This window comes from Crotalus tigris, unplaced genomic scaffold (genome assembly GCF_016545835.1).
Source record: "Crotalus tigris isolate CLP2741 ecotype Arizona unplaced genomic scaffold, ASM1654583v1 scf7180000018371.15429387391:27106975, whole genome shotgun sequence".
Taxonomy (NCBI): domain Eukaryota; kingdom Metazoa; phylum Chordata; class Lepidosauria; order Squamata; family Viperidae; genus Crotalus; species Crotalus tigris.
The window spans coordinates 26053865-26066670 of NW_024096970.1; the positions used below are offsets into that span (position 1 = coordinate 26053865).

Genomic DNA, 12806 nt, shown 5'->3' on the forward strand with positions numbered 1-12806 from the left:
TTTTGCATTAGAAACAGACAGCATCACCCCCAAATATTTTACCTTATTAACAATCTCAAAACCCGTCGAGTTAACCAAAATCTGCTTCTCCTGACTCGACAAATTTTTAGGTAAAATTTTAGTCTTATTTACATTAATCTTAAAACCCGAGACCAAACCATAATGGTGAATCAACTGTAATAAGTTTACTACAGAATAATCAGGTTGCGACAAAGTAACAACCAAGTCATCCGCAAAAGCTCTCAACTTATATTCTTTTTTATTAACATATATTCCTTTAATTTCCTGAGACTCTCGAATTTTAATCAATAATATTTCCAATGTTAAAACAAACAACAATGGCGATAAAGGACACCCCTGTCTAGTACCTTTCTCTATTGTGAAAACCTCCGACAAACCTCCATTAACAATAAGTTGTGCTGTTTGTTTTTGATATATTACCTTAAGGGCTTGTAATATGTTTTCACCAAAATTCATTTCTTCCATTACTCTTAGCATAAAATGCCAATTCAGTTGGTCAAATGCTTTTTCAGCATCTAAAAATATGAGCCCTGCAGGAACTTGGTTGTTCTTATCTAAGTATTCTAATAGATTAATAATTTGTCTAACATTGTTTTTCATATACCTTCCTGTTATAAACCCTGATTGATCTTTATGCACAAGATGATGCACCACCCTCATAAGCCTATTTACCAAAATTTTTACAAATATCTTATAATCCACGTTTAAAAGAGATATAGGCCTATAGTTTTTTGGTAAAGTAAGATCTTGATCCTCCTTTGGAATCAATGATATAAAAGCACTACGCCATGAAGGAGGAATCTCTAAACCCTGTAAGATACCATTAAAAAGATCATTTAATGGTTGAATCATCTCCTCCATTAAAGCTTTATAATAAACAGCTGTTAACCCATCCGTACCCGGTGCTTTCCCTAATTTCAATTGTTGAATTGCTGAGGCGATTTCCTCCTTAGTAATTAAACCATTAATTTCATATTTCTGATCCTCAGTCAGTTTAGGAAAACTTGCCTCAGCTAAATATTTATTTATATCTAACAGTTGTACATTAGTAGATTTGTATAGGTTTTGATAATAATCCAAAAAAGATTTTTTAATTAATTCCTTCTGAGAAACTAGTTTACCCTTATAATTTATTTTCTCTATTATTCTCAGTCTCTGTTTCTTTCTTAATTGATAAGCCAACCATCTCCCCGGCTTATTAGCATTACAAAATGTATTTTGTTTCATAAATAATAAATTGGTTGCAGCTTGATCTGCTATCAACATATTAAATTGTGACCTTAATAACTTTACAGATTCTTTAGTACTTTCATCAGAAGGATTTAGAATCAAAGCCCTTTCTTTTAGTTTAATTTCATCTTCAAGTTCTCTACGTTTCTGAGTCTGATTTCGCTTATAAAAATTATTCATTTTTATCAAAACACCGCGCATAAATGCTTTACCTGCATCCCATACCATTGACATTGAAGTCCCCTTATACATATTCAAAGCAAAATAGTCCTTTAAACACTCCTTTAGTTTTTGAACATTCTTCTCTTGTCTAAACAAATTTTCATTAACTCTCCAGGATCTTCTTTCCTCTTTCTCTTGAATCAACTCCATCCAAACTGGACTATGATCCGTCAGTGATCTAGGAAAAATCTTTACATTCTTTACTTTATTATACAAATCCGTGGTAATCAAGAAAAAGTCAATTCTTGAAAAAGATTGGTGTCTGTCAGAAAAAAAAGTAAAGTCTCTCTCCTCTTGATTACGTTCCCGCCAATAGTCCCTTAATTCCCAGTCTTCTTTCATATCAAAAAAGGCTTTAGGTAGCCTTGCTTGTTTAAGAAAAGGAGAGGAACCTTTCTTATCCCTTTGTGTATCTAAGACACCATTCCAATCACCCATTAATACCACCGATCTATAATCAAGCAAAGTTATTTTTTGGTGTAACTGTTTATAAAATTGTTCCTGTTGTTGATTTGGAGCATAAAGTCCAACTATAAGTACTTTCTTACCATAAATACCAAGTTCAATCATCACATATCTCCCCTGGGGATCTGATTCTACCAGACAAGCTGGCAGGTTTTGTTTGACATATATAACAACTCCCCCTTTCTTCCCAGGTGCAGGAGATATAAAATGAGATCCCAAACGAGCATTAACTAAATATTTCTGATCTTTAAGTAGAATATGAGTTTCCTGTAAACAAATAACATCATTGGTATGTTGTTTCAAATAATAAAAGATTTTTTTCCGTTTCTGAGGAGAATTCAATCCATTAACATTCCAGGTCAAAAACTTTGCCATCTCCCTTGGCACGCAGCCTGGAGAAGACACCATCAAACTCTGACAGAGCTACGTGTGTTGCATAACTCTTGGGTCTTGCTCCTCCCACCGGCGGTGATGCACTTCCAGGAGAATTCTCTTTGGGCTCTTTTTTACGTTGCTCTTTCTCTTTACGCTTATAAGCTGCACGAGTCATCCTCTGCTCTTTAGCCTCCGTTTGGCGTTGCTTTGCCACTTCTATCATCCCTGCGGAAACCAAATCTAGTGCCTCAGATTGCTGCTCAGGTTCCTTAGCACTCAAAGATTTCCGACCAGATGAAGTTGAGCCTGCACTCAGGACCGAAGTATAGAAATCTCTAGCTTTGTCAACTGTGTTCAATCTGTAACGTGTCCCAGCATGGCTCAAAACGATACCCATCGGAATTTCCCATCTGAATGGCATCGATCTAGCTTTAAGCTCATTGGTTAAAAAAGCAAAGTCTTTCCTACTTCTTAAAATTTTAGATGGGATTTCCTTTAGAATGATGACATCTTGGGCGGCAATCTGAAATCTTTTGTTGTAAAAAGCTTGTATAATCTCATTCCGCAGGGACTTCTTTGTAAAGTAAATCACCACATCTCTGGGCAAATTCTTCTGCTTAGCAATCCAGGAGTTGAGTCTATAAATTTTTTCTACTTCTCTCTGTAATTCTCCTTTATCCATATCCAAAGCCAGCGCCAGATCACTAAGAACCACCTCCATCAAATCTTGATTCATATCTTCCTTGAGGCCTCTAATCCTCAGAGCATACTCCATTTGTCTGTATTGAAACATCAAAATATCTTCTTGTGAGGAGTCCACCTTCCTTTCCACGTCTTGAATTTTGTCATCTAAAGAGTCAACTTTGTCTTCCACTTCCTCAAGCCTTGCATCGAGCTTAACCACCACAGTAGCCAAACCTGAAACAGCTGCCAGTATATCTTGTCGTAATTCATTATTATTTTCTTGCAATTTAGACTTTATCCCCGTTATCTCTTCTTTGAGATCAGATTTAATTTCTGATTTAATCTGTGAAACAAATTGAGTCATTTCCTCTCTCATTTGAACTACAATCTCTCCCATTATGCCTCTAACCTCTTGCACTGAAAGTCCAGGTAGAGGAGGGGAGGGTGGTGGCTGAGCCGGTGGTGCATGTTTAGATTGTTGTTGTAGCTGTGCAGTGGAAGTTATAGGAGAAGAAATAACCTTGGGTACTGAGGAAGGCTGCTGCCTCTTTGAAGCCATTTTAAAAAGCACAATTGTCACTTCCCTTTCCCCTCCAGCCAAAAAGGGAGGAGGAAAAAAAGAAAAAAAGAATTTTTAAAAAGAGACAAACTATAATCATTAAAAGTCCAGAATAAATCCCAAGAATAAGTAATAAAAGAGCAAACAATTCAAAAAAAAAATTCTAAGCCAAAAGCAAAAGCAAAAGCAAAAAACAATCCTTAAAAAGGGAAAGTAAAACAAAAGAGAAAGGAAAAAAAAACTCCGACACTTTCAAAACGCCATCTTAAGTCCTTTCACTAGTATAACAAAGAAAAGGAGGAAAAATAGTAAAAATCAAAAGATAAAAAAATAAACACCTAAAATATAAGAAAAAGTCCTTTAAACTGCTCCGTCCGTTTAAAAATTACTCACCAAAATGCTGTAAACACGGAGATAGAAGCGGCGGTTTCTTTTGCTTCCAAGGAAGCAAAAACAGCTGGGAGGCGGAGATCAGCAAGAGCTCCGAGGGAACACTCCTTTCACCCCCTCTAGAAATAAATCCAGAGGGGGTTCAGGGGTTCTACCTCTACTCTTGCGTTCTCTATCCCTTCCCTTTGCCCGGGAAGGGATTTCCGAGCCGCGGGCCAGCTGATGCGCGCTGCGCTCCGCGGCTCTGACACTTCCCCAGCTGGACGGCTAAAAGCTAGCCGCCATCGCCGTCGCCTCCCACCGGAAGCTGTCTTTGCTCCATTTTATGAATTTTCTTGCCACAATTGTTAAGTGAACCACTGCAATTGTTCAGTTAGTAACATGGTTGTTAAGTGAATCTGGCTTCCCGATTGACTTTGCTTGTCACTGTGACCACAGAGATGCAGCAACAGTCGTAATTGTGAGAAACAGTCATAAAAAACTTTTTCAGTGCCGTTATAACTTTGAACAGTCACTAAACGAATGGCTAGAAGTCAAAGATACCTGTAAATACTGATTGATAAATAATAAAAATACATGTTTAAATGTATAACTTGCAGAACACAAAGAGCAGTGGTGAAAATGTGGGATTCTCCTCACTATTGTAGGGAGAAGTTGTTGTTAGTTGCGAAGTTGTGTCTGACCCATCGTGACCCCATGGACAACGTTCCTCGAGGCCTTCCTGTCCTCTATCATCTTCTGTAGTCCATTTAAGCTCACGCCTACTGCTTCAGTGACTCCATCTAGCCACCTCATTCTCTGTCGTCTCCTTCTTCTCTTGCCCTCAATCTTTCTCAGCATTAGGCTCTTCTCTAGTGAATCCTTCCTTCTCATTAGATGGCCAAAGTATTTGAGTTTCAACTTCAGGATCTGGCTCTCAGGTTGACAAGTTGGGACAATAATTTATGTAACTCCCAATATGCTTTTTTTTCCTATTTCTGCAGTAACTTTAGGAGGAGGAAATCCTTCCAGTGTTTAGTTAAAACTAACAATGGGTTTGAAAGCAGTTTGCCAATAATCAATACACTTATACCTAGTATAAGGCAAAAACAACATCAATGAAATCTCTATATATATATCAATTGGACATCAAACTACAGACAACAGATATAATTAGTATGCAAAATCTGAGTCAGCTTGCAGCAGTATACAGCCATCTGCATGACTTACCAGAGGGGGGGGCAATAATTCACACATAAGTAGAGGTGTTTTAAACAGTTGGCATTGCACCTATACACCTAGCCAAAGAGACAAGTCATTTTCCTCTTTAAAATAGGTTTTCCCATTCAGGGTAGTGAAAACTATCAAGCATATCCCTGACAGTAAACAATGCTATGTAAGTCTGCACTGGTCATATATACAGCAAAGAAACTTTTACACACACACTTTCATCTGGTTTTCAGATCAGACTTGGGTACCCTAGACACTTTAAAGCTGGGTTGTTCAACCATGGCAACTTTAAGACTTGTGGACCTCAACTCCCAGAATTCTGGGAATTGAAGTCCACAAGTCTTAAAGTTGCCAAGATTGGATACCCCTGCTCTGAGAGGGATTTCTTGATCCTGTCACATGCATATCAACCTCCCCAACACACACCCTTCTTTGTTTATTTATTCTTTAAGAATGTTATTTACATTAGTCATTATTTACCAAACTTCTGTAATTAGCTTTTCAAATATTTTCATAATAGTTTTGGTTTACATAGCCAAAAGAATAGTTATGGTGACAGATTTCTTTATGTAACTTCCCTGGGCTCATCAACGTTCAATTTGCAGATCGGGTTTTGTGACCTACATGCTACTTTAGGTTGAACAGCATGTTTCCATATTCATAGAAATACAAAGATTTCAGAAACAGACTTTAGTTCATCAGAATCTGACAAAATTTGGTGAATATTCAACTTTTACAAAGAATTCCATATTTACAGATCAATGCTTATTATCTCATTCACATACATTTTAGGAGAAAGCAGCAAAACACGTTAGCATTGTTGTTAACTGCGAATTCGTGTCCGACCCATCGCGACCCCATGGACAACGTTCCTCCAGGTCTTCCTGTCCTCTACCATCTTCTGGAGTCCATTTAAATTCACACCTACTGCTTCAGTGACTCCATCTAGCCACCTCATTCTCTGTCGTCCCCTTCTTCTATTGCCCTCAATCTTTCCCAGCATTAGGCTCTTCTCCAGTGAATCCTTCCTTCTCATTAGGTGGCCAAAGTACTTGAGTTTCAACTTCAGGATCTGGCCTTCTAAAGAGCAGTCGGGGTTGATCTCTTCTAGGACTGACCGGTTTGAACGCCTTGCAGTCCAAGGGACTCGCAGGAGTCTTCTCCAGCACCATAGTTCAAAGGCCTCAATTCTTTTGCGCTCAGCCTTTCTTATGGTCCAACTTTCACAGCCATACATTGCAACTGGGAAAACCATGGCCTGGACTATACGCACTTTTGTTGGCAGGGTGATGTCTCTGCTTTTTAGAATGCTGTCTAGATTTGCCATAGCTTTCCTCCCAGGAGCAAGCGTCTTTTAATTTCTTGGCTGCAGTCCCCATCTGAGGTGATCTTGGAGCCCAGAAAAATAAAATCTGTCACTACCTCCATTTCTTCCCCATCTATTTGCCAGGAATTGAGAGGGGCGGATGCCATGATTTTGGTTTTCTTAATGTTGAGTTTCAAGCCAACTTTTGCACTCTCCTTCTTCACCCGCATCAAGAGGCTCTTTAGTTCCTCTTCACTTTCTGCCATCAGAGTGGTATCATCTGCATATCTTAGGTTGTTGATATTTCTCCCGGCAATCTTAATTCCAACTTTCATGTTAGCATAGCTCACTTTAAGTAGCAAAATAGTTGCTATCATATAATAAGTTGCATTTGTTCAAGAAACCTGTTATGTGAATGATTCATACCATTTTAAGGCATTTCTATACAACTACCATTTCCACCCCTCTAACTTTCTAAAGCCGGGGTGTCCATCTTTGGCAACTTTAAGACGTATGGATTTCAACTCCAAAATTCCCCAGCCAGCATGTGTTGGCTGAGGAATTCTGGAAGTTGAAGTCCACAAGTCTTAAAATTGCCTAGGTTAGACAACCCTGTTGTAAAGCATTTGAAGCCAAATAGTGGTTGTCTTCATATCCACCAGCTTGAAAGGTTGGTGAATATTGGACTGTCGAATAGGGAAAAAAACAAGGAAAGATATTCAGTCATGCCCCTATTCTGAACCCATGTGTGCCAGATTAATCAATTCCTTTTATTCTCCATTTATCATAACAAGAAATAACATTAACTGCTAATAACACTCCTTCCATGTTGCTTTGATATATGAGGGAAGGCTATTTGTAAATAGCCATCCACCTTGCCACCATTTCTTTGTCAGATTTTAAAGCTTATAAAAGTGAAATGATGGCATATTGGTGGAAGAGGAGATAATGACAAAATGTACTGTCCCACAAAGTTGCATCACTGACACCACCACCACCCTAACAAAATTATTTTGGTTTCAAGAAAGCCTTAGCAGAGACAAAAAAAATTAAATGATTTACAGTAGTTATATGGAGACATCTGGAGCTGGTTAGGAGATCTGGTACTCTTAGTGAAATTTAATTATTCATCAGATAAATGATTATTATTTATTGGCAATTGTGTACTAGATTATCAGACGGCTACAGTTGATCCATTAAAACTATGCCCGAAGTCTTGTTATTTCACAATTTCAGTTATTGTTTATGCTTTCAAAATCCTTTTAAAAATACATTAATTGTTTATAAGAAAGGCACAATTATCAATGAGAAGATAGGAATGAGGTAGACAAATTTGCTTAGAAGACATTATTAAGGGTATTTAAAAGAAAAAAGGATGGTGAAGAGCTCTCAAATGGACTCTTCAAACAAAACAGTGGTTAATAACTTGATAAATGTTGAACTAACATGCAGCTCTTACATGGGTAAAAGACCCTTGGATGAATGGTAAAAGATTAAGAATTTATAACAATCTGTTAACCACAGAACCTAATACCACAGGGTTCCAGTAGCAGCTACCAATATAAGAAGGGATTAGACAAAGTTCAGTAACATTATTTAAAACAGTTTCATATTAATATCAAACTATGTTTGTCAGTACCAGCTACTAAAGAACACATTATAAAGCATACAGATGTCACTGTATTCAAGTCCTGCATTCCTAAAGGTACTTAATTGGCAAGTATAGTAGACAGGATACATCTGTCATGTCCAGCACAATGCTTACATTTTTGCATTAAAGCTAGGAGAATGCAAATCTTTGTAACTGACTTGCAACATAACTTTTAGAGAGGTCCCATTAACTTTTAGTCTTAGCTATTTTATAATGAGGCTTCTGTTTTGTTCTCAGGGACATTCTGTCCCAGATACCAGATACTCTAAGTAATTCTGTGCAGAACTGGAAAAGATAAACAGCCTTTTAATGGGTTTTAATGGGTTTTATTAAGCAGTTTCTTGATGCAGTAATGATGGTATCTTCTTTTTTTTTTTCATTTTTTAACTTCAAAAATGCCAATAGCTCTGCCAACAGAAGTTATCACCTCTTCTGTTTCTTATTTCTGATGAAAGCTAATTGCAGAAAAAAAGTCTATTTTGATCTGTGAACAAGCTGGGTTTCAACAACATTAGAGTAGGGTATCATTATCTTTCCAAAAACCTAAAGCCAGAAAAAAAGCTTCTGCTCCTACTGCTGTCTTCTCAAATTGTCTATTTTTGACTGTGAGATCTATTTAAACTGGGAATCTTAGCATTTTGCTTATAGAATATTATAAAATAGAACATATGGTACTTGTGATATAAATATGTGTGTGTGTGTATGTGTATGTATGTGTGTGTGTGTGTATTCACTGATGTTGAATTACTTTGCAGCCCTGCTTGATTTTATTCATATTTAGCTTGCTTATACATTAATCCTTCTAAACTTTAGAACAAGATTCCCCAAGCTGCTTGGGCTAATGAGCACATCAGGCATGATGATTAAAGGCATCACAGGTCACAGGTTTCTATAGCTGTTGTTTTAATCCCATTATGCCCATAGGAGTCACTATTGTGAGAAAGTGGTCATATTTTTATATTTATATTGAAAGCATGTTATGAATGGGCATATTCATAACAAAATGGTTGCCTTGGCAGGTGCTGTCAATTACAAACATTCATTTACCATAAGGCAAGTACACTTCTGGGCTCCAATCTTCCACTGTTTTATTTTCTAAAACTGTTTTGAGGATGTCTGAGGGCACAGAGGCATTTCTGAAATTTTAACTTTTGCTTGATTTTGTTTTATTTTGCATCATGCAAACTTTCTTCCCCCGCCCCTTGGGGGGGGGGAAATGAAAGAAAGTTGACTACCAAGAATATGTCAGGGGACACACGATGGCCCCAAGCACCATGCTGGAGAATCAAAGTCATACTGTATGTTGCACTAACTATATTGCCATTGTTTAGATTATATCTATGTATTCCGTTTGTTTGTATTTGCCTACCACTGTTAAAAGTTTCTTGGTGGGTTACCATCATAAGAATAAAACATCCATGATATAATTATAGTTATACAACAATAAAAATTAAACCATAAAATACAAAATCAAAAAGCAATAACATTACATGAGTTCTTGAGGCTAAGGCAGTTTATAAATTTCATTAGAAAAATTGTTATTTTCATTTCACACTTTATTTATGTTAGATTATTATGTTAGATTATTTCACCCCACTTTTCTGAATATAATTATTGCCATTTTTCCTGATGGCCTAGTATTTCATACAATAATATCAAAACTTTTTAACAGTACTGGAAATAAAACTGTACCCATCTTTTCTCCTGTGTATGAGGAAAAACTCATCATATTCTGGATTACATTCCAATCTAGCATACTATCTTGTGCTGTCAAAACAAATTTTCCAGCAATTCTAATATAGGTTTATTTCTGGTATGACATCTGGAGCAATATATTTCCAGGGGTGAACTCATCATTAAAAATATATAATACCGAAGGACCTTTTCTATTTTTTACTTTTATAATTGGTATTTTTCAGCAGGCAAACCACATTTTTATGCACTAAGGGCAAAGACTGAAAGCTCTAGGCCTGTAGGTAGCCTTTAGTTTGCACCTTACTATTTTAATTTGCACCTTACTACTGGAGTGATAACTTGAGTCCTTAAGGATGTTCTTTTAACTTCTAACTTTAAAATGGCATTTAAATTTCAAGTTTAAATCCTCATTTGCTTAGTATTCTCAATATTAACTCCAAAGAAACATACATTTCTTTACATATTGATTCATCTATGAATTTCAGTCTAATTTTTACTTCTGTGCATTTAGGATTCTAAAAACTACATTTCAATAAACAGCACATTTACAATTAATGTGTCAAACTATTTTATTTATTTGCTATGTTATAATATTCAGCAACATTTATTCCCTAGACTTGGAACAAACCAGAATAATTGTTTGCTTGTTTTTTAAGTGGCCAACATCTCTGTGCAAGGTTAGTCTTATCAAAATAGTTGTGCACTGGAAAAATGAACTTGCTCATAAATGTACAGATATTCTCTATGGTTTCAAAATCTCTGTGGTACAAAACTTATGGACAAAAGAGACTTAGTCTACAATTTGGAAAAAATGTACTTTCTTTGTGATTGGTTTCAGACAAAAATCTCTCCTAACTCTTCCTTGAGATATCATAAAATGGAAAATTCTTAAAGTGAACATAAAGATTAAACCAGAAAGTTTCCTTCTGGGTCTAATGGAAAGAGAACTGGAAAAAATTTTGGAACTCTGGTTTTATATATGGTGATGGCAGCAAGATTGCTCTTTGCACAAAAGTGGAAGGATGCCTTGATTCCTACCATGGACGAATGGTTACAAAAGCTGATGGAATTAGCAGAGATGGCCAAATTGACTGTGCTGATAAAAGAAAAGAACATAAGTGCTTTTGTTTCTACTTGGAAATTGCTTCTGGACTTTGTGCCTGAGGTGGAAAAAAAATGATATTATGATTTTGGGTTTTAGATTAGACTACCAATTAGATTTGCCAATACAGAAATGGCTAGAGCATACTACTATAGAAATGTAAAAAAGTTGAGATTTGATTTTAATGTCTGATTTTACTGAAACGGAGAGAGTCGGAAGTCAATGTCTTTTGTTTCTTCCCTTCCCTTTCTTCACACCTTTTTTGTTTTTCTTTTCTCTACGGTTGTCCCATTCTATTGGCTTCTGTATTTTCAAATGAGATGTCATAGAATAAACATGGACCTTTGGTTGAAAAGCATACAGACTGGCCAATGGCTATTCCCTTAAGGTAGAACTCCAGTCAAGTAGTATGATATGCCTGAAAGTCTGGATTGACATGGAGTATGGGGGATCTTCTTGACAAAAACTGACTGCAAAAAGCACATTGCCCAGCAAAATTTCGATGGGCATTTGATGTAGCAAAAACATTTAATCAGTAGATGACTATTTGCAAAGGCGTGAACATCTGATGAGATGAGACAAATTGATATGACAACAGCAGGAACATTAAAGGAAGATAAAACATTAATAGAATTGCAATTGCCTCCATTCTAAATATGGCTGTAGTTACATGACATTTTGATGAACTGTTAAATATTCACCAATTAATATTCAAACATCTTGCTACCAAACTACAGTGGTTTTCTGACATGTACGCAGTATTCAGCATATGGAGTGATTTGCATTTTCAGTATACTGGTTTTACAGAAAATAGTCAAAAAGTTGGGGTAGGATATCTGAGTTCCCTGAAGATCACTGGCTCCCATACAACAGGCCATGGTATCTTGTGAGGCTATGTAGTTAGTGCAGGAAATGCACAATCATTGCTCAGAATAAGATGTTAAGGAAATAAATGTATGACTGAATTAGAAGAGAGATTTAAAGCAACATAACCAGACTATACTCCTTTAAATTGTGCATGTGTACACTGACACACAACTGATGACCCGTAGCACAGATGTAGTGCCAATGCAAAGAAGGCCACCAGCCACCAGGAAAAATATATGAGGTGGCCACTCGGTCATTAGCCCACGTAAACCCAAGTGTGATTAATAAGCCACTGTACCCTACTCAGCCTGGCTCTGCTATTTGAGCAGCTGCTGCTGGCTCATTACCAGCCTGGCTGATGGGCTACAAAGTTGTCAGTGTTTTTGCCTTCTTCTCAATGTAGCAGGGTAATCATTATAAGGAACTAAGAATTCAATCCTGGAGTCCTGAGACAAACAATTCCTTTGTTTCCTCTTCCTTCGCCTGAATTGGCTTCAATTTATTAATTCTTTATTCCCAGATCTGACTTCCAAAGAATAAGCAGCTTAATAGAACTTTCATGTGACAATCCAAAAAACCAATATTCACAGAAAAACTCTTGGCTGATTTTTGGCTACATTTTTGTTTGTACTGTCTGTCTGCTAAAGGTGTAGACTACCTGAGGCCTTTCTCCCTAAAACTCATGTATGTAAAAGCAGTTTTCTATGTTTGTGGCACTGGAATTCTAATACAAAAACAGGCTGAGTATGGAACCATCTATCTCATGACTTGCTAGGCTGTTTTATTATAGCCAGATGTTCTTGGGAGGTGTGAGCAAAGAACGTGAGAAGTGTAGACCTAGAGTACATAATCCAAGGCATCAATCAAGTCATGAAGATTATTTTTAAGTGCACAATTAAAACAATATAGGGACCTATATTAGGCAACAATGATATAGGAAGAATCCAGAGCGTCTGATCATTTTAGTTACAATAGCAAAGGCATTATGTCATGCTATGGCAGGAGAAAGCAACGATGAAATAGTCCTTTA

General features: G+C 36.8%; 1 protein-coding gene across 3 annotated transcripts in view; it reads right to left on the reverse strand.

Annotated features, from left to right (window-relative positions):
- Positions 1-12806, reverse strand: part of NUBPL (nucleotide binding protein like) — a 73837-nt gene that overhangs the window by 13066 nt on the left and 47965 nt on the right. The gene's annotated exons all lie outside the window — the stretch shown is intronic.